Here is a 26,161-nt window from a genome sequence, read left to right on the forward strand (position 1 = left end):
AATTGAAATTGTATGCAAAACCCAAGGATGCCTACGGTCATCAGCCCTGGGCAACTCACAAAGAACATCTTATAGAACCTCAACGTTGGGGGCCAATGCCTTGTGAAGTGACAGTTTCTGTCAGCATCCTCATGGCATTTGAGGGGGCTTTTGGCATTATCTCCATGTGAGTAGCAACAGTCTTCCTACAGCCTTCATCCCAAACCTCAGATCTGTGTTTCCACACCTCGGATTATATGAAGAACACTTTAAGACCATCTGTATTCTTTGAATTATCTTCATCTACTGGTACAGCTATACCCAAGGTAAAGTGTCTTGAGGTTTCCTATGCCTTAGACTCAGGAGATACTCACTCAATCCTCTGTATTAACCATAGGCCAAATGACAGTAGCTCCTGATAGTACATGACAGATTTCTTCTGAATCCCCCATACAAGATTTAATTACCATCTAACACTGCTCATATCCACTTTAAAAAAAAATCAAAGAGTAAAGGAAATGGCAATGAAATTAAAGGATTAATCCTCTTATTGAACACAAAGCTTCTCCTACCATTGGGGAGAACGACTATGGTATGGAGAAACCCAGAGCTTAATCATAATATTTGTGAGGGGTTTATGATTCATCTTCCAGCTGCCAGCAGACCAATCAATCAGTCAACAGGCCAGATGAAAGACGGTGAACCTAACTGGTCAAACATGTGTGTTATCACCACAGTCTGTAAGGACAGCTTAAACAAGTTGAGGGCAAGGACAAAATTCCCTGCTTTAACAATTAGCATAAAATTGTTTAGAGTTCTTATGATTAAAATGGAAAATTCTGGGTTTCGTAGCCTAAACCCCCATGGAAACTGGGAAAACCAGAGTTTGACAGAATTTTCCAAGTATTTATTAGATATACGGTTACAACATCCACAGCTTTCCTCAAGTAAATTAGAAAAATAATCACAAAGAACCGATTTTGATTTTCAAAGTGGTGTTTGACCACTTTCTTTATGCCCACTTATTGATGCCTAATTCTATGGATGCATTCATGAGCAAATGGAAGTTTATTAAATAAACCCCAGCCACAAAAAAGAGACAGGACAATATTTTCACCAAATGTTCTGTTGTGAGCCAGGCAAAAGGCAGAATTTTTTTCTCAATGGCTGTCACTCTATTTTAGATGATGAAATCTACCATTTATATTCTGGAGTGCATATTTCCTGGGCTCCTGTGAAGAAGTTATCAAGGGATGTGAGCAAGCATACTCACTCTCAGCAAGTCACCCATGCTCACCTAAAACAAGCAGTTCAAAAGCCACCACGGGATGAACAAAGACCCAGGTGAAGGCTGTCTAGAATACAAGGAGTTCTCAGTCACAACCAAATGATTCATATTTTCTGTCAATAAAAACTATCATGGGGCTGTTTAGGCTAAAATGAAGGTATTTAATATGCTCACTATAAACCCCCGAGAAGGTTCCTCCTTTCTTGGTTAATAAAATGCATTGAGCGCTTGCACTCAACAGACTTCAGGCACAAGAATGCCGACACAATCGCGCGTCTGTTCAACACTGTGCTTCCCAAGTCAGTGCTGTGCATTCATCTACATGACATGGTTCCATGTTTATTCACAGCACGTGAGAAGACAGTGGCCGAGTGACAGGAGGGGAGCTTCTTCTTCGCCCTCTTTATGAGGAAGAGCGACAGAGATTCAGATTCCTCTTTTCTAGCCACTACATTCATGACCACCTCTGCTCATTCTGCAGTCTCCAAGTTACAGAGGAGAACTGAGATTCTGAGATATTTAACACGCTTCTCAGAGCACACCATTAATGCAGGGTGGAGTCAAGGTTCAAAGTCCACCACACCATCTCCAAAGGTGCACATTGTACCAGTAACTCTGGAGAGGCCAGGAAGGGAGAGAAAGGAGCCTGTCTCCAAAGGCACGGCAACCGGACTTCTGAAAACAGCTGGGGAGCAGCAGTAGGTGCTACCCTCCCTTCTCAATAAAATAATTAACCATTCACAGCTCTTGTCGGGCCTGAATTAACACTCAGCACACAGTGCCGGGAAGCCTCTGATACAACTGGTGTATGAAAGAAAATCCAGTGTAAATCCTTGAGTTGCGGACCACAGTGACCAGTAAGTAATAACAAGGCAGAAATGGTGGCCATAGCCACAAGGGGCAGCATCTAATTTCCAGGGTTCTCATCGACAATATAGCTACTCAATCTCAACAGAGCTTAAAAAAAAAAAAAAAAGAAAAAACCATTTCTACAGCAAATCAACCAAACTACACTTAATCCCTACACGGTTCCATTTATTATACTGATCATTATTACAAGAAAGAAACGGAGAAGATGAGATGCCTCATCCGTGAAAGCTTAGAAGCTTCTACAGAAAACCAAATTTACACAAGCCTTCAAGCTCTGAGAGGGCCACCCAAGGACGCTGACACAATCAATCAAAATATTCCTTTGGACACAGCATTGGCCTAACCACATGAATGACCGGCACGAAGTCGTTCCAAGGCACTTGGATTCCATTAAGCACAAGCTTTTCTATTCTTCTCCCAACAATTAAAAGGGTGAGCCTCCTCGAGACCCTAATAAATTCACCCTCTACGGCTACAGAAATGGAAAGTATCCATGACAGTTGTTTTTGCAGTTGGGTTCTCTCTGTGACAAGCCTCGGTTTTCTCAGCAGTCAGGGGACGTGATACTAATTTTCCGGATGAAGAGGAACAGATGAAAGGGTGCTTCATAAATCCATTCAGGGCACACACAGGGTCCGTGGTCCACGTCACTCTTCCTCCCCTACCTTGGAACCAATTTTATTTCGGAAAGATTTCTTTACTGATAATGCTACAGATTGCCACACAGCAAGACAAAGAAACTCAAAATCAATCAGCTTGGGCACCCGAGATTCTGTGTAGGTTAGTGGCTACCAAATGGAAGGTGACTCGCCAGAGTTCCTGGTGTGTGTGCGCCTGCCGGTCTGTACATATGTGTATATGTGTCTGTAGGTGTCTGTGTATGTGTGTGCCTGTCCCTGTGTGTCTCTGTGTGTATCTGTATATGTGTGTGCATGTGTGTGTCTGTGTGTATGTCTATTTGTCTGTCTGCATGTGTCTGCTTGTGTCTGTGTATGTATGTGTCTGTCTGCATGTGTCTATGCATGTGTGTCTGTATGTCTGTCTGTAGGTGTATCTGTGTATGTATGTGTATGTGTAAGTCTGTCTGTCTGCATATGATTCTCTGTGTGTATGTGTGTGTGTGTGTGTGTGTCTACTCACTCATGTATGTAAATGTGGAAGGCAGAGGTCGACTTTGAGTATCTTGCTCAATTACTTTTTACCCTAATTTCTGAAACAGAGCCTCTCATTGAACCCAAAGCTGGCCAATTCAGTTGGATTGCTCAGGAAGCCCTGAGGACCCCCGGTCTTCTGAGTCTCTAGCATGGGGATTACAGAGGTCTAACATCACATCCAGCTTTTCAGTTGGCACTGGAGATTTAGCTTGGGTCCTTGTGCTTCAACAACAAGCATTTTACTGAATAAGCCATCTCTTGGCCTTCCTGGATTTTTATGGCATAAAGGTTTTCTTTAAGGAGTTATAATGGCCAGGTACAAAACTAAGAAAGAGAAGAAGGGCTGGAGAGATGGCTCAGTGGTTAAGAACTCTTGTTCTTCCAGAGCTTGACAGTTCAGTTTCCAGCACCCTCATAGGTAGCTAATGATGGCATGTCACTTCAGCTCCAGGGGATCCGACGACCTCTTCTGGCCTGGGCATGTTTTACATTCATGTGCACATATACGCAGAGAGAGACACATAATTTAACAAAATTATTTTTTTTAAAAAAAATAGGAGAAATAGGCAAGGAGGGTAGAAATTCTTCCCTGGCGCTGGAACCGGTGATGTTCCCAGTGCCCTGGGAGATGACTGACAGCCCTCTATTTACTCAAATTCTGTAGCTGAATGGCTGAACAGTCAGGCTCTCGCTACCCAGCAAGCATTCAAGGTCCCAGGGGGCTGATGGCCTTCACTTTCTCAGCCAGAAGCTCTCATTGTTTGTGACAGAACTCTGAGGAAGTGAGAGATGGTGGCCAGCAGAATGCTTATCTCTGACATTACAAGCAGGACTTGGGCAGGGCTGAGAAGAGGCAACCACACGCAGCTGTCATGACCACAGCCACCACTCGTCAGTCCAATGCTTTGTCCAGTGCTTTGTCCTCTTTCAGAAGCAAGCTCAGGGACACTAAGCCTCTGCATTCCCGTCGTATTGCACTCTGTTTGGCCATGAGACAACTGACTCTTCACCATCGCTGAGCTAACTCTCAAAGATAGCATTTCCTGTTTCATCATACAATGTGTGGACAAAGAACATGTCTTCCCTGTTGGAGAACAGAGAAGAGGTTCACCCTGTGTTCTTGTCATTCTGAAGGGAAGACACTTCTGCCACCAGAGCTGCCCAGCTCTGTAAGCCATGGTATTAGGCCAGCACAAGACGGAAGGACTCCTTGTTTGTAATGTTTCAAAGTTACTGCCAGGAAACCTGAATCTCTGCTTTCAATTCTTGGAAGTCCAAGTGTTCTGGAGAATCCATGTGTATCACTGCAAAGAAATTCTACATCTTCCTGACAAAACAGGAGAGTGTTTGGGTGACCGCAAGGCCCATGAATCAGGCGGGCTTTCCATCTCCACTTCTGCTCAATGAGTGCTTGAGCCCCCTCCAGGGAGGAGCTGGAGAAGCCGAGCCTATGTGGCTCTCCAGAGAATACCTGGGGAGTCTACGCTCAAGTCCTCTCCTGGGGAAACCCAGAAATATCATAGAACTTGGTGTCCTTCCTTTCCAGGCCCACAGAAGCTCCCATGGATAGTAAGCCACCTTTTGTATTTGGGAATGAGGGCCCATCTGCCTGCAGGCCTCAAAGATTCTCTCTCTCTGTGATGGCTGGTATTTAGATTCTTGAATCCCTGATCATTGCCTCTAAAATTCTCCATTCCATATGAAATTTATGCAACACTACCTTCTCACTTTCATGTCAGACAAAGGCTTAAGTAGTAACTGAGGCATATTGTATATTCTGTTTTATGTGAATATTTTTTCTTGAATAAGGTCACCTCAGCTTCCCCTGGGTACCTAATGGCTCTTAACCTCCCCTTAACTGGGTAATAATTCAGAAAAATATACTTGTGCTTTATCCGCTGTGACAGAACCCCCTTGACACTCATTTGTGATGGACATGAAGTACACTGTCCATCTCTCCCTGGAGCAGCAGTGCCCTCAGGAAGTCCCCTTCAAACCCTCCCAATAGGAAACCCTCTCAAAATTCATCAGTCATATCTAACAGCAGTGATGGCAACCCAGCATCAGGGTTCCCAGCCGGGACTGCACACCAGGCTCAGAATACAAAGGAAGCATAAACCAGCATGGTAGGAGGAGGAGAACACAGTCCTGGATTCTGAGAGTTGAGACTGAAGCCTGGCCTTGGGAACATGCTTGGTTCATGCTGATGGACAGTTATTGAACCTCATCTACTCAATGGCAGCAGATCCATGACCTCAAAGGACTCAGCTATGGGGCATTGGACATACATCCATAGTGCGATTAAAAAAAAATTCAAGGTTCCTCTTTGTGGTGGCTTGAAAGAATATGGCCCCCAAAGGAAGTGGTACTATTAGGAGGTGTGTTCTTGTTGAAGTAAGTCTGGCCTTGTTGGCGGAAGTGTGTCACTGGGGATGCAGGCTTTGAAGTCTCATATATGCTCAAGCTACACTCAGTTTTACAGACTACTTCCTGTTGCCTGTGCAAAATGTAGGACTCTCAGCTACTTCTTCAGCACCATGTCTGCCTGCATGCTGCCTTGCTTTCTACCATGACAGTAATGGACTAAACTTCTGAACTGTAAGTCACCCAATTAAATGTTTTCCTTTATAAGAGTTGCCATGGTCATGGCATCTCTTCACTGTAAAAGAAACCCTAACTAAGACATTCTTCCTCTTTGATAAATCTATATTCCACTCACCAAGCTTCAGGGTCTTCTACTAAGGGTTTATGTCTAAGGTTGAAAAGGCATGACAGCTGAACAAAAAGTGAATTTGACCTTTAACTCAAACCTTTCAGCTGGATATGGTGCCACATACCTACTTGTAATCTTAGCACTTTGGAGGCAGAAGCAAGAAGATCAGGAGTTCAAGACCAGCTTTACTTATCAGGAGTCAGCAGCCCATCTGGGATATGTGAATGGGATATAAAGACTCAAGGCTGCTTCAAGCATTCTGTAATCCACAGGGCAGCCTTGAGACACCAGATTCTTCACCCCAAAAATAGAGGACACAGAGACTGATAGACTCAGTTCCAAACACATGCATAAGCAAGATGTAAATGAAAACACTAACCTACTCTTATGACAGAGTTCAAAATGCCTCTTGATTAACTGGGAATGCATTAGTTCAACTACTCAGTAGATAGTTGGACAAATACATGCTAATGTTCCTAAGTACATATTCTGTGGTTTAATAACACTTCCTAAGCATTATTCTGGGACCTTCACAGATACAGTATGTGGTTATTTTACTATTGATTGTCCAACTGACAGGATCTAGAATTACTGACCAGATGAGTCTCTTGGGAGGATGTGAAGGATTAGCTAGACCAGTGGTTTTCAACCTTCCTAATGTGACCCTTTAATATAGCTCCAAATGTTTTGGTGACCACCAACCATAAAGCTATTTTGTTGCTACTTCATAACTGTAATCTTGCTGCCGTTACAAATTTTAATGTAATGTAATCTGATATGCAGGATATCTGGTATATGATCCCCAAAAGGGTTGTGACCCACAGATTGAGAACCACTGAGCCAGACTGTGTTAATTAAGGTGGAAAGACCCATGTCTAGATGTGACCAGACCATTCCATGACCTGGTCCCAGGGCTGAGCACCAGCATCATCTTCTGCTTCCTGACTATGTATGTGTATACAACGTGATCAGCCCCTTCATGATCCTGACACCACTCCTTCCCTGCCATGACTGTACCTTCACACTGCATGCCAAAATCAACTCTTACCTTCTTTTAAGGTTCCTTTGCCAGGGATTTGGTCACAGTGGCAGGAAAAGTCACCAATACCTATGCTAAGACATGTGCAGTGCACTGCAGCTTGGAAGACAGTAAAACCTGGAAAATCAGCTGTCTAACCATTGAATCTGGCTAAATAAGTCATAATATATGATGGGATTAAATATAATATAGCCTTTAAAACAGCAAGGCAGATATATTGGTGTGGATACTAATTGCTAGGTAAATAAGCATGTCATAGTACAGTAAGTAATATATTAGGAAAACTTCAGGATGTGTTTATATATCTGCCAATACAGACTATTCTAGAAGACATACAAATGGATCCACATTTGTCTGTAAGAAAGAGAGCTGTGGGTCCACAGAACAGAAATGGAAACAAAACATGCATCTGATAGAACAATATCCATCCCGCCTTTTGTTCATTTTATGCATCATTTATTCAAAAAGTTTACTTTTGAAATGATGCACAAGTCAATTTCTTTTTAATTTTTAATTATTTTTATTGTGCTATATATAGTTTTACACTCCCATCCCTTTCTCCCCTATACCCTTCTACCCTGTTCCTTGACCCCCACATTCCCAATTTACTTTTTCTTCTTGTCTTTTTCTTCTTTCTATTTAGATCCATATATGTCTCTCTTAAGGTCCTCTTCGTTGTATAGGTTTTCTGTGGCTGTGGATTGTAGGCTGGTTTTTCTTCATTTTATGTCTAAAAGCCACTTATGAGTGAATACATATTATATTTGTCTTTCTGGGCCTGTGCTGCCTCACTCAGTATGGTTTTTATCTAGATCCATTCATTTGCTTGCAAATTTCAAGGTATTATTTTTTTACTGCTGAGTAGTACTTCACTGTGTAAATTTAGCACATTTTCTTTATATATTCTTTGGTTGAGAGGCATTTAGGTTGTTTTCAAGTTCTTGCTATTACAAATAATGTTGCTATGAACATAGCTGAGCACATGTACTTGTGATATGATTGAACTTCCTTTGGGTATATACCTAAAGTGATATTGGACTGATCTCCAAAATATACAAAGAACTCAAAAAACTTAAAATCCAAAGAACAAATACTCCAATAAAAAAAATGGGATACAGAACTAAACAGAGAACTCTCAACAGACAAATCTCAAATGACTGAAAGACACCTAAGAAAATGCTCAATCTCTTTAGCCATCAGAGAAATGCAAATCAAAACAACTCTGAGATTTCATCTTTCACTTGTCAACTGGCCAAAATAAAAAAACACTGATAACAGCTTATGCTGGAGAGGATGTGGAATTAGGGAAATACTCCTCCATTGCTTGTGGGAGTGAAACTTGAACAGTCACTTTGGAAATTAGTATGGTGATTTCTCAGAAAATTAGAAAACAATCTACCAGCAATACAAACCAATTTCTTTAAAAAAAAACTGCCTTCAGATCTAGTTAACTATAACTTTGGTATAGACAAGAGCCAGCTAAAAAGAGAAGTATCTTCAAATGGGAATATTTATAAAATAATCTAATAGAAAATCCTTGAAAAGGATGTTGGTACACATCCATAATCTCTCCACTTAGAAGGTTCAGAGGCGAAGATGACTTGTTAAAAGCCAGCCAACAACTTTGCTGTCACCATGACCACCACCATCATCTAGGCAGAGTTCTAGGAACACCAGATAGTCTCCTAGGGTCAGAGAGTGCTTCTTGACAGCATCTGTGGCTTTGGGTGAGGACACAGAAGACCCCGGGGAACCTCCAAGAGGCAGCTGGAGCAGCAAAGAACCAACTTCACTCCTCTACCCTGCCCTGTCCTCCAGGGAGCTAAAACCACTGTCATCTTTGAGAACCCAGTGCAGGGTGGGCTCTCAACACAGGTTTGGAAACAGGACTTTCTAATTCTTGGAGACTGCTCATGTGTCTGGCCTTTTCTTTATTTCTACTCAAAGAAAAAAGAATCGAGGCGGTATTAACCCAGAGAAATAAAGACAGCCCTGGGAATTGGCAGGAGATAAATGAACTCAAAGATGTATCAGGAAAAAACTACCCTTTCAATTACTATGAAAATGCTTTCCTCAACTTGAAAATCTGGCTCTTGAAGGTTTCAGTCCTAGCAGGGGGATTTAGATAACTGTGTGTCTCGGGTTCTTAGTTGTCAACCATCCGTGTGCTGTTACTCATAATGGGGTCCCAGCGCAATCCATAGAGCGCAGATTCACATTGCAATTCCAAGAAAAGAGAAACCTCAGCCTTCTCCAACCTACTGGCCCAGCCCAGATCTGTGCTTTCATCTCACTCCAGACAAGCTGTGCTTCCTTCAGGCCACCATGGAGTCATTCTGGTCTGGGCCAAACTCTTCTGAGAACTTGGAGTTGAAACTCTAAGTAAGAAAAATATAGAGTCATTTGTAAGCCTGTCCAAGGTTTCCAGGCCTCGATTTTTCTGATCAACCCTGTCAGGTTGATGACACATCGCCACACGATAGATCACTGCACTTCTACAAAACCATCCTTTGATTCACACTGAAAGAAGAGCCAAAAATAAAAAGTACAAAAAGGGAACACAGAGTGCATACTTGGAAATCAACAGAAAGTCTGTGTAGAAGAAAATAAAATAAACCATACTCAAGATAGCCTCCTCCGTTCCTATTCCATGAGGCTCCTTAGAAATAGGGTTTGCACTGGCAAGGTAATGGGCTTCGGAGGCTGCCAGAAAAGCCCCTGTCTCCACTCCCTCAACTCCTCCTTAGGGATGGAGAAATTAAGATTTACAAAATGAGTCTTGTCCAAGTAAGAGGGCCAAACCAAAACCAGAATGCAGATCTCTTCAAAGATTCCCAATCAATATCAGTCGTACAGGGCGCTGGAATTAAGTACTGAGCTTAGAAAATGGAAATGCTGGCTTAGAAAAAAATAATTAGCCACATCAAACCAATGCAAAACTGGGCAAAGGACCTGAACAGGCCTTCAAAGAAGACCCACAGATGTCCAGTGAGCCCATGAGGAGATGCTTGCTCTCACCCGTCATCAGAATCATGCAAATCAAAGCCATGAGCTATCACATGCTAATTAATCAGAACAGAGGGAAATTAGCATTTGTCCACGGAGTTAGAGAAAATGCAGGCTGAAACATTGCCAAGGGGACCACAGAAATAGCAGGGTCTCTGGGGAGACCAAGTTGGCAATTTCTGGCAAAGCTAAACTCAGAGCTCTCTACAGCTCAGCAAGCCCTCTCCAGCTACACACGGAGAACCTCTTACCCATGCACCTAAGAAGTGTGTGGCCTCAGACCCCTGGTTTATTTGTTTTTTTGTTTTTGCTTTAGAACGTTTATATCATCCTCATCAGACTGTAGCCATCCCCAGCAAGAAAATCCTCTTGAGTGTTCCCAAACATAATCTTTTTGAGTCTCACATCAATGCTCAAAGGAGCTCAGATATTGGAGCATTTCAGACTTTGGATTTTCAGATGGGGGGGAGGGGGTCAAAATTTGTGCATGTTATCCACAAGTTCAAAGGGAGTACTCAGGTATTACATCTCCACTATTCACAGCGCTATTAGTCACAGTCACCAAAAGGGAGGCAAGGCCCCGATATTCATCAGTTGACGAATGGATGAACAAAAGATAATATGTTTAGAAAACAGATTGTTTATCGTTGGAATGGAAAACAAATGGACTAGCACCCATGTGCAATCTCAGCCCTTAAAAGGCAAAGGCAAAAGAATCATGAGTTTGAAGCCAGCCTGGGCTACAGAATAAGACCCTCTCTCTTTAACAAAAAAAAAGAAAAAGAAAGAAAAAGAAAAGAAAAGGCAGCCAGAGAGCCAGCAAGCTATGTGAATTATGAGACTGGATTCTCATGGAGATACCCATTAACTTACAGAGGCTTTCTGATGATGGAATTAAGAGTTGGTATTCCATTAAAAAAAAAGCATAAAAGACATAATTGTGCAAATTCCAAAATCCCAGGCAAGGTGACCAAAACCAAAAAAGAACAGTTCCGCAACTTACAAGCAGGTGAGGGCAAGGTCTTATTCTTGCTGTCTCGAGCTGTGTCAACCCCACAGTGAGCCCACAGAACACAATCTGTATTACTGCCCAGTTAGTCTACAGGGATTTGAACCACCATTTTTTTTTCCTTTTTTCCAACAAGTTTGGAGTACAGTTTTTAGTATCTGACCCTTAAAAAAAAAAAAAAAGAAAAAACCTTTTCCTTCCAACTTGGCAAAATATATGAATAAGCTTGGCTTAAAATAACAAGGATGGCCAGGCAATGGTGGCACATGCCTTTAATAGCAGCACTTGGGAGGCAGAGGCAGGCAGATCTCTGTGAGTTCGAGTCCAGCCTACTCTACAGAGTGAGTTCCAAGACAGCCAGGACTACATAGAAAAACCCTGTCTCAAAAAATAATAACAACAAGTATGTACTCTCTCAAAGTGCTAGGTTTATTTAAGCAAGCAATGATGGTACTTTTAAAAACCACACTTGGACTTCTCTTCTTCTGCTAGTCGCTATGCAGGCATTCTGCACCTGAGTGTCCACAGAGCAACAGCAAGCACTAAAAGCCGGGTATCCATTCACTTACAAGATGTACAAATGATGTCCCCTGGACATTGTCCAACTCTTTATTTTTTTCTTGCAGTTTCCAAAGAGAGCCCATGATAAAATAAAATAAGATAAGATAAAATAAAACTGACTGTGGAAGTCCCGATGAGACATTTCAACCCATTTTGGCAGTGGTGCTCTTGAGAGAATCAGCACCATCGTCTCGTGTAAGACCCTGAGCGTGCATCAAGCCTTCAGGAGTCTAGTGTGGCTGATTAGATTGCACATATCCAAGGGCAGCTGAGGCTGTCAGCCCCACCATCATTCCTGAAAGCATCCATCTAAGGCAAAAGCCCTTGGAACTTTCACCTAAACAGCTATCGGAAGATAAGAGGGAGGTTTTCCACTGACATGGACACAGTGTCATAAGGAGTTTTAGCTGTTTTGAAAGAAAAAAAAAAAAGACCATCTAGAGCAGGAGAGCAAGACTCCCCAGCTGTGATGTTCTGGATGTTTGGAGCCTGTGGTAGTATGAACAAGAAGAGTTGTCATGGTCTCCTATGTTTGAGTCCTCAGTCACTAGTTGATAGGATTGGTAGAGAGGGATTGGGATGTGTGGCCTTGTTGAAGGAGCTGTGGGATAGAGCAGGGTGGGGTTCAAGGCTTCGAAGGTTTCCTGTCATTTCCTGTGCTCCTTCTACCCCCTGCTTGCAGGTTTAGATGAGAGTTTCCGGTTGTTCCTGCGACCCTGCCTTTGCCCCACCAACATGCCCTCTAATCCTCTTGCACTCTGAGCCCAATTAGACACATTTCCTTCATAAATGAACTCAGCCGTGATGTTTTATCACAGCAATAGGAAATGAACTTACACAGAGATAAGTTCTCGTCTGTAGGGCATGTCCCATTCTGTAAGATGTTTAGACCCCTAATGCCTACTTCTGCCCGCTAGTTGCCAGCCACAACCCAACCACCTGCTCAAGTCTGGAAAGGAAAAGTGCATCTTGGCATTGCCAAATGCTCCTCTGAGAGCAGGAGGAGGGGATGCACAAGACTACCCAGCATGAGAACCGCCATGATGACAAACAGCTCCTCCTCTTCCCACATGTCAAGGGGATTAAGGGAGCAAGGACCTCAGTGAACACCAACGATGACCATGACTGCTGGAGACAGATGAATAAAGACTGCCAGGAAAGAGAAAGAGGCCAGACGGAGGTAAAGAAGGCCGACGGGCTAGCAGGATGTAGGAAGGGTAAGGTGCCGCTTTGCTATTCACTTGAGTTGTTCTGTATTTCATTTTCTGCTAATTTAACTTTCCCATGCTCAACCCTCAGACTCTTGAACTCCTTGTTCACGAGTAGAAATTCCAGCACTTTCAGTCTGCAGGACCAGCACAGGAAGTTTGTTTTAAATCAAAACACGACCACTGCAGAGTGATGGCTTTGGAGCAGCTGCTGTTATCCAAGTGCCCCTGTTACCTTATCTCTACAGTGGACTTTTGGACACCATTAAGGTGCTTAGCAGTAATCCCAGGTGGGTGGCATTCACAAGGATGGCACTGTAAATATCTCCCTTTCTGCTTCTTCCAGAAAAAAAATCAATTCTCTGTCCCATGACTAATAAACCAAAAGGATCATCTTTCACATCAGAATACCTCAGTAAGGGCAATTATCATTTGTAGAACATGGCTCTGGGAACTAGACTTCCATTTGGGGGTTTGGGTTACGTACCTAAACTGAGGACAAAAGACAGGAACAGCCATTCTGCTGTTAAAGGGTGTTGGCTGGACTAAAGAACTGGTTGGTTCTGCTGGAACACAGAAGATCAAAACAAGAGAGTTTGACACATGACCCATGGCATTTAAGTGGTGTGGTTGGACTTTGTCTCCTGAAAAATGCTGAACATAGAAGAAGCCCATCAAATCATGCTGAAACAGTAAGGTGACAAGAGAGGACATGCCATACAGAATCTCCTGCCGCAAGGATGTGCAGTATGCCACAGTGTGAACTATGCTGGTGGGACTCTTCCGAAAGGCCACCAGGCAAGGTAAGGACATCTCGGATTTAAGAGAGACAAGAAATGTGAAAAAAATCAACACCATCTTATTATCTGTATAAGCACTTCTATCACTTATAATAAGTACTTCTAACACTTGCTGTGTAAGGTATTGGAGAACTTAGAAATGAGGGTTGTGGAGGCTGGGATGACAGTCAATTAGTAAAAGCTTCCCTCGCAAGCTCAGTACCAGAGTCTACTCCCTAAAACCCATGTAACAGAATAGTTGAGTGCAGTCTTGCTGTATTCTTTTGACACTAGTGTGAGGGGGACAGAGGTAGACAGATCCCTGGGACTTGGCTGACCAGCCTAGCCTAGTCGGAGAGTTCCAGGCCATTGGGAGACCCCAGACTTAAAAAAAAAAAAAGGAAGAAAGAAAAGAAAAACTGGACATCACTTGAGGAACAACCATTGCCTATCTGTGTTAACAAAATACACACTCGATGCAGAGTCCCTGGGGTGCAAGCTGGTGTCTCTACCATGAAAACACCCCAGATATTCTAAAATGGTGCTTCTCTACCTTCCTAACGTCACAACCCTTTAATACAGTTCCCCATTTGTGGTGGTACCCCTGCAATCATAGCATTATTTCCGCTGCTACTTCATAACTGTCATGTGCTACGACTCTGAATCACGATGTAAAAATTTTTGGAGATAGAGGGTTGTCATAGAGGTCGGGACCCACAAGTTGAGAACTACTGTTTTACAGCCTAACCAGGCCTGGAGACTATGATTCAGGGTTTAGAAAGAGGCAGGGACTGGAAAGCAATCCTGTACACACATTCTCAGGTGAATCCACTTCTCCTTCCAATGGTTTCATAAGTAATGAAACACATTCCCTCAGTGATGCACACAGTTCAGAAAGGGCAAGGAGCATGCCCAGAGACGATACACAAAGACAGATAAGCTGTCGAGACTATAGGGCGCCCTCCAACTTAAACCCAGGCTCATCTGCCCAGAGTCTGTCAGCTTGACTCAACACTGACTTCTCTTAGGCTCTTGCTGTCTGTGAACGAAGAGGAAAGGAGCACTCATTCATGAGCTCCCACCAGATCATTTTGTCTTAAAGGAAGGAAAGCTGGGGATGAAAGGCGTTGCTGTTGTTGCCGTGTTACCCCAATGCTTCCAACTCAGTCACCAGTACAGCAGGTCCGATTCCAAAACTAGTTGAACCGGAGCCCAAGGTCTTGCATCCCAGTTGGTTTCCAGAATCAACTACAAGGAAAATTGGACACTACTGGTCCCTGATGCAGGATGATATTAAGAGTTAATTTCCTAAACGAGCTCCCTTGGAATTCTAGAATTTAAGCCACTGCCAGGTTAGAATAAGAAGTATTTTTGGCAGAAACCAGTCCATAATATGATGAAGTTTGACAGTTAGGGAAATAATAATTACCGTATGGGCAGCAGAGTCACGGGTCATTTACCAAATAAGGCAATGATTTCTGCCATGAGAATATTTCAATGAAAGAATATTTTCAGCCTAAAGAGTTTGGCTTATCTTTGAAAAACGGTATATATAACAAGCACTGTTGGTTTAATGAGGAATCCATGTATTTACCAAGTACCCAGCTTTGGAGTGTTTGGAGTGATATCCTTTGTCTTTTTAGCTCAATGTCACGGTGCTCTAGGCATACTATGGGATTCTCAGATGTTTCTAATTACCCCCTGTGTACAGCCAATAAAACAGCTGGCTCAAGATGTTACTAATGCCAAGAGAAGAGGCCTTGTAAATCACACTTTCTTCAGAAAGGGACAATGCAGTAGCAAAAGGGGGCAAATTTTAATCTTGCTAAATAAGATTTTTGCTAAGAATGTTCTAGTGTGTTTCCTAATTTGTCAGGGAAGGGGAAAATAGCCTACTTTCCTCACTCCAAAAAATGTAACATCTTTTTTCCTCTCACCTCGTAGAGAGAACAAAAAAATGGATGAAAATTAGGTCAAGCTTTTGCATCAGGAAATCGCAGAACGTCCCTGCCACGCGGAACCAATTCTTCTTGACTCTCCTGGGCGTCCCAGGCTTGGTTTGGAGTAAAGAAACCTTCCATAGCTGCATAGGCTGGTGTTAGGTTTTGTTACATTCTTCCACCAGCTCTCAGGAGAGGCCAACATGTAGCCATGCCAGTTTGTCAGCAATTACTGCCTGAGTCTAAAGTCAAGAAAATGAAGTTGAGCAGCAAGCCATCCCTTCAGCTCTACAGAGAAAATCAAGTTCTAACAAGTGTGTCAATGACAACACCACACTACGTTGGCAACAGAGGGCAGCTGGAACTTCCATTTCCTTTATTTGTGATACGACTTTGAAGGAATAGATCTCAAACTTCTAACTATTCTTCCCATTTGGTAGTTATTTTATTTCCCTGGACTGCTTAGCATGAAGATGATTGTGTGGCTGTCCCCAAAAACATTTCCACATCATCTGTGATGTCAGTTCCAGGACATTTTTCCAGTAATGCACAAATACATTTTCCACTTAGAAAAAAAAAAAAAAAAAAATATATATATATATATGTACCTTGACTGTTAAAAATTGGTACAAATACTTGACACAGCCAATAGATAGAAAATTTAGGCAAGTTCCTATGCCAATATATGCTGTTGGTATATGCTGCATCATGTCCAACATCCTTAAATTTACTGTAGCCTCCAAGCCTAGAAGTTATATAACAGGCAATGGAATGAAGAATACAGAGCACGAGCAACCATAACAATCAGTCCTTGTTGGAGAAGCTCCCATCTCTTCAAGTTGATGACCATAATAATCGGTCCTTGTTGGAGATGATCCCATCTCTTCAGGTTGATGATTTTTCCTTCTGACCACAGCTCTGGCTTCCAGAATGTATTATACTGCTTGACTTCATCCACCTTTGCCAGCAGGCTTGGCAACATGCAAGTACTTCCTGTGTAAGCAAGTGAAATTTGCAAAGGACACAAGGTCCAAGCAGAAAGGCATGTCATGAAGACCACAGTGCTCTGTGCAAACTCAAGACCTTCCTCAGCAAGGCTAAATGTAAACAAGGATGGACTGAACCAGGAGGCAGAATGGAAGGGGAAACCAAAAGATAGATCTTAGATTTTCTCTTGCTCCTGTTGTGCTGTTACACACACAAAAGGACCACTACCACATGCAGCATGCCTGATTCAGGTTTCAGGAGCCAGGAGCATGAGTACACTCACTCCCCGACCCAGCCTCTACCCTGCAGCACTGGAGACAGAGCTTACAAGGTATGTACAGGATGGACCTTCTTCAGAAAAGCATACCATTCTTTTCACCAATCCAAGACGTCACCTCTACCTCCAGCCTGCTTTCACACTAGACTTTCAGGATCTTCCTAAAGCTCAACATGGATCCCATCACTTTAATGGCTTGGAACTTGAGAACTAGGGAGAGAAAAAGACTAGGGTCCTTTGGCCAGTTCATAGAACACATGAACTAGACCCCACATGTCAGATGAATCACTAGAAGTGCAACAGGAGAGACAATAACAGCACTATTTGAAAGAAAACTTAAAGGTCTGCCTAAAAAGTCTTGGTTTTTTCATTGGCAAAATGGGCTGGAAATCCATATTGAGGGGCAACTGAACTAAGAGTACAAAAGTTGACTGGCAAGTACTGTGCTCTCGGTGTGGGAGACGTATCTCTGTGTAAAGAGTTAAAGGGGATATACTGCTCCTTTCCTCCAGTTCTAGAGACTGAGCCCAGGGCCATGTGCAAGTTCTATACCACTGATGGTGCTTCCCAAGCCAGACAAGGTCTTTTCTTGGGTATCTTTTGGTGAATGAAATTCAATCTCTCTGTGTATATGGCTCTCTGTCTCTCTGTGTCCTTCTCTATCTGTCTCCCTCTGTGTCATATGTGTGTGTGTCTGTGTGTCTGTCTGTCTGTCTTTATCTCTGTCCATATGGCTGTCCATCTCTGTCTGTCTGTCTCTGTGTCTGTTCATTTCTGTCTCTGTGTGTCTCTCTGTCTGTGTGTGTGCCTCTGACTGTCTGTCTGTCTCTGTGTGTCTTTTTATCTCTGTCTCTGATGTGCTGTGTGTGTGTGTGTGTGTATATATATATATATATATATATATATACATATATGTATATGTAGATATATATCTGTCTGTTTGTCCATCTCTGTCTCTGTGTATGGGTGCCTCTGTCTGACTCTCTGTCCATCTCTGTCTCCATTTCTCTTCATATGTCTCTGTGTGTGTGTCTCTTTTAAATTATAGAAAGATGATTCAACTGGTCTTTTCCTTCTGTGATTGCTCTTTGCCTTAGAATCAACGAACTAGGTTAAGATGGCCATTACACGCCTCCATGGCACAGGCCCTGACATAAAAACCTCATTGAGCATCACCACAACGAGGTACTGTGCTGGCTCCTGGGATACTAAGTGTAAGTCTTTGTTTCTAAGTGGCTCCAAGGACAGTGAATAAATAGGCATTCCAACAAAGAGGGGAACCATGAGACACTGAAACACGGCTAGCACCTGTCTGAAGTGAAACAGGCACTAGGCTGGCCAGAATGAATGAGGGAGACACGCCTGAGCAGAGGGAGCAGAGGCACAGACGACCTGGGAATGGGGACATTTGGCATCTCAGAGGCTCAGTTTGGAAGAGATAAAGCATCAAGCATGACCAAAGAGAAACAGTCAAAATAGAAGCAAAGGAGCCAGGCAGCAGAAGACCCTAGAGGCCCCAAGAGCTTTGCAAAGCACAGAGCACATCAGCTGGCCAAAGGGACACAGCGAGAAAGGCCCCATGCTGTGACACCAGACTGTTTACTCTAGTTCGCTCTAGCACAACACCTCAAAGAACCCACTCCACTCTCTGATGGGCCACCTGTGGCTTTGAAAGGACCCAGGAGTCACATGAGCTTTTTATGCGACACAGTCAACAGCTGAGCCCTCCCTCTATGAAAGGTTTCTTCTAAAAACTGTCCTGGCTTACAGATGCACCCTGTGATATTACCAGAGGGACACCTGCCACCTTCTCAGCGCTGGGCATCTTCCTTTCCAGCCAAAGATGACCTGTTCTCTCTGGATTTTACTTAGCAATATTAGCCTGCTGCCTCTATGTTTTCTTTTGGTTTTGGTTTTCAAGACAGGGTTTCTCTGTAACTTTGAAGCCTGTCCTGGAACTAGCTCTCATAGACCAGGCTAGTCTCAAACTCACAAAGACCTGCCTCCCTCTGCTTCCCAAGTGCTGGGATTAAAGGTGTGCGCCACCACTGCCCAGCTGCCCTTCCACAAATTTCTTCTTCAACCAGACCTACCTTTGACCTTCTACATACACAGACGCAGACACACATGGACACACACAGATACACACACACTTTATCCACAAAGGAATAACCCTCCCCCCATTTTAAAAGCCAGCTTACCCCAAATGACATGTGACCTATCCTATATAGAAGAAAGTTAGAGAAGATGATGGCCCCACTTTGTGAAGCTTATGTATGGAATCCCTTCACTTTCTGGTGCAAATCACCAGGTTTCCTTCTGTCATAACTGCAAGGCTCTTTCTTTCTTTCTTCCTTCCTTCTTTCTTTCTTTTCCTTTCCTTCCCTTTCTTTTCCTTTCCTTTCCTTTCCTTTCCTTTCCTTTCCTTTCCTTTCCTTTCCTTTCCTTTCCTTTCCTTTCCTTTCCTTTCCTTTCCACTAGAAGACAAGACTTGCTTGCTTTTGTCCTCTGTGTAGAAGATTGGTCTTCACAGACATTAATCTGATTCAGATAATCATGACACAGGTTCATGAAACTGAACCCAAGATGACAGACTGATTTCGAATGAAGGCTACTAAGGCAGGCCTTTTGGGCATTCTCTAGGTCTAGACAAAAAAAAAAAAAAGCAGGCTCACATTCAGCCCTTCATGGGATGTCTTTATCACACCTCTCTCAAGACTCAGGGTCTATGCACACTATTGTAAGAGGCAGAGGTGGTACATGGCTCCAAGGACCCAGTGTCATCTAAACACAACAAGACAGAGTCACATACGAGCTCATGGAGAGTGTGACAGCATACATAAAACCTGGACAGGTTCAAACCAGAAAAAACATCCTAGCACTGAAAGGGGAAGTTAACATAAAGTCCTACCCCTGACCAAGAAGCTATCTGCAATGTATAAGTGAAAAATCAGTTTTTCTCTAGTTGAGTGTCACTGGGTCTAGCGACCATGCTCCGGGGCAGGCCTCAGGCCAGGAGCAGTCGGCCAATACAAACAGAAACTAGTGTGTGTGTGTGTGTGTGTGTGTGTGTGTGTGTGTGTGTGTGTACGCATGCACACACACTTTTTGGATTAATATTTTTTTATATCTTACTGTGTTTTCTTTTCGTTTAAGTTTCTGGAGTTTTTTTTTTTTTTAATTGGTGGTAATGGTGGGGTTTTGTGGGCTGTTTTGTTTTGTTTTTTTCTCTTTTGTGGGGGGTTTTCAGGTTGTTTTTCCTGTTTTATTGTGCTTGTTACTTTGATTGTTTTGGGGGAAGAGAAGACACATGAAGTTGGATGGGCAGGAAATGGAAGGAATCTGGGAGGAGTTGAAAGAGGAGAAAGAATATAGTTAAAACACATCGTATGAGAGAAATTGTTCACTATGTTTTTATTCAGGCAGGCTCACGCAGACAACAACATCTGTGATGCTCCCTCACAGAACCTAAAGCCGGTCTCTGCTCCAATGTCATCTTACCACACAGGCCTTGGTAAACCAGCAGCCCGGGCTTTCACCCCTTCCCACTCTCTGTTCTTTTTCTGTTCTTTACTTTCTTTCATGGTATTTACCACTACCTGGCATTTCATGTGTACTGTTTCTTACAATAGACTTTTTTTTTTATAACTGCATATATTATAGTAGGAAAAATAGAGAGAGGGGTGGACAGAAAGAGAGCAGATTATAGATGCTGGTTTGAATGAGAACGGCCCTCATAGGCGCATGTGTTGGAATAGTTGGTCCCGAGTTCACAGAATTGTTTAGGAAGGATTAGGAGGTGGGGCCCTGTTGGAGAAGTGGTGTTCCCCACCACCCTGGCAATAACACTGTTGTTCCTTCTGCCTCCGTGAACCCCACAAGTCCTCACAAGCACCCTGTCCTTCAGTCACAGGCTCACTTGGAATCTTCAAGGCTCATCCACACATCAGCCACGTGATATGTCACGTTACATTAGTATTGTGGGGGAGGAGGAAGGCGTTTGCCTGTTTTGTTTATTGTTGTTTCTCTTGCCTAAATGCATCCCTAAAACCTAATACACATTCAACATATATGTTAAATGAATTAAGGTTTGCATATCAGCCCTTTAAGGGTACTATACAGTTTAAAGACAGAAATATCCTGCATTATAAGGTTTATTATGAGCAAGTAAAATAATTATAAATAGATAGATACACATACAGCTGTTTTGCAAGACAGAGTCTCACTATGCAACCCAAGATGGCCTAGAATTCTTTATGTAGACCAGGCTGGACTTGAACTTACAAAGACCTACCTGCCTCTGCCCCCCCCAAGTGCTAGAATTAAGAGTGTGTGCTACCATATTTTGTCAATAATAAACACACTTTGGAGTGGTTTCTTTGACATGTTTCTAGGCATTCTACATTGCGCAGATGAAAAGCAACTTTTTTTTTTTTTTTTTTACTGTTGTAATGAATAGCCTCTAAAACCTGGAAGGTACCCCTATTAAATTTGTTGGGAAGAAAATACAATGACCCCCAAGGAATTTTCATAAATGAACTTTGGGGGGAACAACACAACACAGCTGGCAGTGAATGAATGGCTCAGCATTTGAACAAAGTTGCCAGAAAAAAAAAAATCTGCTTCCCCACCCTAAATTCTTCTGTCAGTTTATTTAACGCTTCACTGAGAGTCATCTTGGTCCCTTCTTGGGAAGAGAAACTTTAGAATAGATTCAGGAACACAAATTGCTCACCCCTCTTCCCTCCCAAATCTTCAATGGCTGAGCTCTAAGATGGGGACGTTTCCAAAACAGAGCACGGGGCGAATGGGGTGACCATTCACAAAGTGACCCTCCAAAAACACCAGTTTCTTGCCAGAAAACTGAACGAGTCTTTCTCTTGTTCGACATGATTGACAGTCATCAGCGTAACCTTCCTGGAGCCCTTCCTTAGTGAGCAGTAAGAGAATGAAGTTCAAATTTCCAAGCTTGAAGTTCGGGGCACCCCACAGTCTTGACGCAATCAGCCCCCCCACCCCGTCAGACTCATTATTTGTTATTGCTAAGACAAACTATTCCCAGTTCCCCAGGACCACCTGTCATTTTGTCTTCACACCAAGTTTAGCGGAAAAATCCTTCATCCCCCATCAATTCCCCTGCCTCTCACTGATTTTTCTATGAAGACTTGACAGTGTTTAGAATTTCAGAGCCCATGTCCGTCAAGCAGGCAGAGTTCACTGGTCCCCTGTGTGATAATACGTTGAGGAGCACAAACAGCATGGCGGGCTACGTGGAGGCACAGAGGGATACCCCTTCCCTCTCCAAATATCCTCCACCAGATAGAAGCAACACCTCATCTCCTCTCTGGCCTCCTGCTGAGCATGATCTACCCCAGTTTAGAGTTCTGTATGCAACTTCTCCTCCTTAGGGCAGTAGCTTTATGGTTGGTTCATCAGGTAAAACCTAGGACCCCGCTATATGCATAATAACCACTTCATGCTTGATCAGAGGAAGGAATGCGGGGTGGGTCATCATGTAGAACCTAGGACCCTGCTCTGTGTGCAATTATTTAATACACGTCAGAGGAAGCAACAGGAGAGAGCTAAAGGGAATGGGACACTATGAGAAAGGTTATTGAAAGCCACAAACACCTCCGGATTTCACATCTGCAGATTATAGCCACCGCCACTGCGCTCTCTCAAATGAAATAGCAGATGGGAGACATGGTTTCTAAATCATCAGATATGTTTCTGTAGTTACTTACGGGGTACTCGTGGGACAAGAGTCCTTTCTAAACACTAGAGAAACGGCACGGTATACACGGAGGGCAGAGAAGTTTATACTGCTACCTTCCCCATCTCTAAATAAGTCAGATGGCAGTTTGGCAGTGTTTGTGATATTCTACTTGTCACACACACACACACACACACACACACACACACACACACACACGAAGCCATTGATACAGCAGCACTAAACAGAAAAAGTCAGCCCACCCACCTTTAGGTAAGTTTTCATTTTTCAAAAGGAAGAAAAGAAAGAAAGAGGGAAGAGAGATGAGCCTGCTGTCACTGGGAACAACAGTGTAGTTAGAAATCTGCTTTCTAGACACTATGACGGAACAGAGATGAACGTGCTGTCACTGGGAACAACAGTATAGGTAGAAATCTGCTTTCTAGACACTATGACTCGATGCCCATATTCTACACTCCATCTTCTCTTACCATGCGCATGGCAAGTTTATCCAGAGAAGGGCTACAGTCCTTGAAAATCACCTCCACGCGGTGGCTTGCTCTATCCCTTGCAAACATTTTTTTATGGATCTATTTCTTTTTTGGTAGTGGGGCCTTGTGCATTCTAAGGCAAGAAGAACTCTACAGCCCTGGGCCAGAGGCCTCACTTTGAAAGTCTCTTTTAATAGACGTTCTACTTCCGGATTCTCCCACTAAATACTCAAGGGCAGAGATTTTAGGTTTAATCATCACCAGAGAAGGAGAGAGGTACCTGCTGCTTCTCACATCCGCCAGCCCCAGGCATAGTCAGTACAGCACAGAAAGCCAACCCAGCGGTAGCATGAACCAAGAAGGGATCCAAGGCACAGCCCACTACAGAGCTCTGCACGCCTATTAGGGCCTGCCTGGGGTAGGTGGGGTAACCTGGGACAGAGGAGGTGTAGAACCAGAGCTCAGCTTTAATGGCGTCAGAATTTTGAGCCTTAGTCCTAGACTCGGTTAATTTATACATTCTCCATGAGATTCTCTAAGGTGTCCCTCTGACGCGCTGAAGTCAGACTCCGGGGACATCATTACGGATGACGTAAAGCGATTGTTCCACTTTCTGCTAAGCTATTGATTGTGTGTCTAAAAAGCCCAGCACACTTAACCCTCTGTGCCTATTCCTTTAGTGCAAAAGTTGGGTGACGGTAAGATTAGTCCCCCTCTCTTCAAAGACTCGAAGACCCTCAGGAAAATGTTGTAAGTTTTGTCTGCTGTGGATCATCTCAGCAAGGTGTCCTGCGAACGTCATGTGATTTGCTTTGGATAGTTTTTTGACTTGGGGCAGGGATCCACAAACTTAAACTTCAGACAAATGTTGCATTCCAACTGCCATTGGGCTGCAGCATCTGTTCTCCTAAATACCGTCTCTGGCTGCATCCCCACACAGCAGCAAAGGGAAGCGTTATGACAGAGGCCACAGGGCCCAGGAATATAACTTGTATTATGTGGCCTTTCTCAGAAAAGCATGCCGGGACAACCGCTTTAGAACCCTTAAATATAGAAAGCCAGAACCAGTTGTTAGCAAGCGATGAGCATTTGAATTTACCACAATTTGTACTATTTTCTGTCAAAAGATGCATGACCTTATACAAAAGTACAAAGGGAGAGAAAATAAATCAGAAACTACTCTTTATAAATAATAAAAGCATATTACACCAATCAAGTCCAAAAAGACCAAAGCACACAATTTTTTTTTAGTTTTTCTATTTTTGAAGGATCACATGAACTTTACAAGTTTGCCAAGCCATCTCTTTTCAATAGAAATAAATTATAGAATGAGCCCCTTCAACCCGCTAATATTTGAGCTGAAATAGAATAAAATAATGTTGGAATGAAAGGAAAGACTTCTCATGGTTTCCATTGTGCAACAATTCATTGTAAATAGAGTTTCTAAAAAATGTTAAATTGTAATTAAGCTTCTGAAGAGTTGAGTGGCAATGCCAGTCCTTTCGTGGAGGGCCGAGGGCTGTCTCTGAACTGCTCCTGCGAGTAACTGTGCCGTACGAGATATTCTGAATGAGCTGTGTGTAATCTGCCCCTAAACAATTGGGCGGCCGCCAAAAAGGAAAGTGTGTGGCGTGCCTTAACAAGCAGACTTCCTCTGTTTCTCAATGCCTTCAAATATTTAGTTTCAAAATGAATACGCTGCAAGCAGAAAAAAAAAAAGAAAGAAAGGAAAAGACTACCCATTCAACGACTTCGTCATTGCTACCGTAAACATTTGCCCTAAGTGCCGGGACGCACAGACAGCGCTGATGATGACGGAGAGAGAACAGCAAGGAAGGACTCCTGTGAGGAAAAACGAAATGGGAGCAAAGCACCCAGGGCCAGTGCCTCCTGTCCAGAATTGTTTTCTCCCTTCCTCTCCTTGTTTACAGAAAGAGAAAACGTCATACGCTAATGCTATTTGCTGCTGATTTTGAAGCCATGAGACAGGTCAGGATGTGAGTCAGCAGCTGAGCACTTTGCCTCGTAAATGCACGGCTCTACATCGAATCACCAACACGACAGAAATAAATAGAAAACTAAACCTCACAATGTGAGGTTTTAGAGGTGAGTTTTGGGAGTCACTATATATAATCTGACTTACTTTGGGAATGAGAAAAAGCGGGTCTCCAAAATCCTAAATGGCATGCCCTGTGGACTCTCTGGACAGCAACAAAACCAAGACTCCAGTTCACTTGCCGGACCATCCGTCAGTTCAGTACACTCCTGACCTGCTTAGCATTCTGTGCCACTTGGCATACAATAGCTAAATCCTCCTTAAAATGTTCCCAAGTACCCCAATCGTAGCCAGGAAAATGGCAATACCCTATTCAATCATATCCAGGGGCACCTATTATTTTTCCAAGTACAGATGATCAATAACACTGCTTCAGCCTCATTTGGAGTTTCCACAACGGAACAGACTAACCAACGCACCAGACAGGGCTTCAGGCTGCCCTTCATATTTTGTCTTGATGAAAATAGTGTGAAACAGCATCCCTTTCCTGCATGCCTCCGACGCATACTCCCAAGACTAAACAGCAATATTCCATAAAAAGACCAGATCTAGCCAGTGTTATTATCTGTCTGACATTTCAGTTTTTCTTCTGAGTAACTCAGAAAGTAACGTGGGTGTCTGGATTGTTTGAGTACACATGGCAAGCCATAATTGGTCAAAAAATAATAAAAGACCTTTTTTGAGTGACAAAAATACTGTATTGCATGATGGCATGGCACTATGACAGCTTCAGGAGACCGCACTACTTTCTCCGCTTACAAAAATGCAGAAAAGAAACAGAATTTTCAAAGAGGCAAAAAAAATCCCATTTATGCAGCCAGTAACTACTAGTTTATATTTAAAGTTTCTGTGGGCTGACAGCAATCCACTAGTCTCTCTTGTGCAAATTCATCTTATACATCAATCTATAATTCTGTCTCGTGATACAGAGTAGATACGTGGCAGAAGAAACAAGGCTACAACCCTTCCTAGACGAAGGTCCAGATGTTGACAGTTTTTCGAGAAAAAAAAATTAGGGCTCTCATTACTTATGACGTGAAAACTATTAATTTCACTACAACGTTCCAGGTTACAGGAGTCAAATCGAATGC

General features: G+C 43.1%; 1 protein-coding gene across 4 annotated transcripts in view; it reads right to left on the bottom strand.

Annotated features, from left to right (window-relative positions):
* Ltbp1 (latent transforming growth factor beta binding protein 1) overlaps positions 1–26,161 on the bottom strand; it is a 379,031-nt gene that overhangs the window by 180,386 nt on the left and 172,484 nt on the right. The gene's annotated exons all lie outside the window — the stretch shown is intronic.

The sequence above is a fragment of the Microtus ochrogaster genome, unplaced genomic scaffold (assembly GCF_000317375.1).
Source record: "Microtus ochrogaster isolate Prairie Vole_2 unplaced genomic scaffold, MicOch1.0 UNK26, whole genome shotgun sequence".
NCBI classification, from domain to species: Eukaryota; Metazoa; Chordata; class Mammalia; order Rodentia; family Cricetidae; genus Microtus; species Microtus ochrogaster.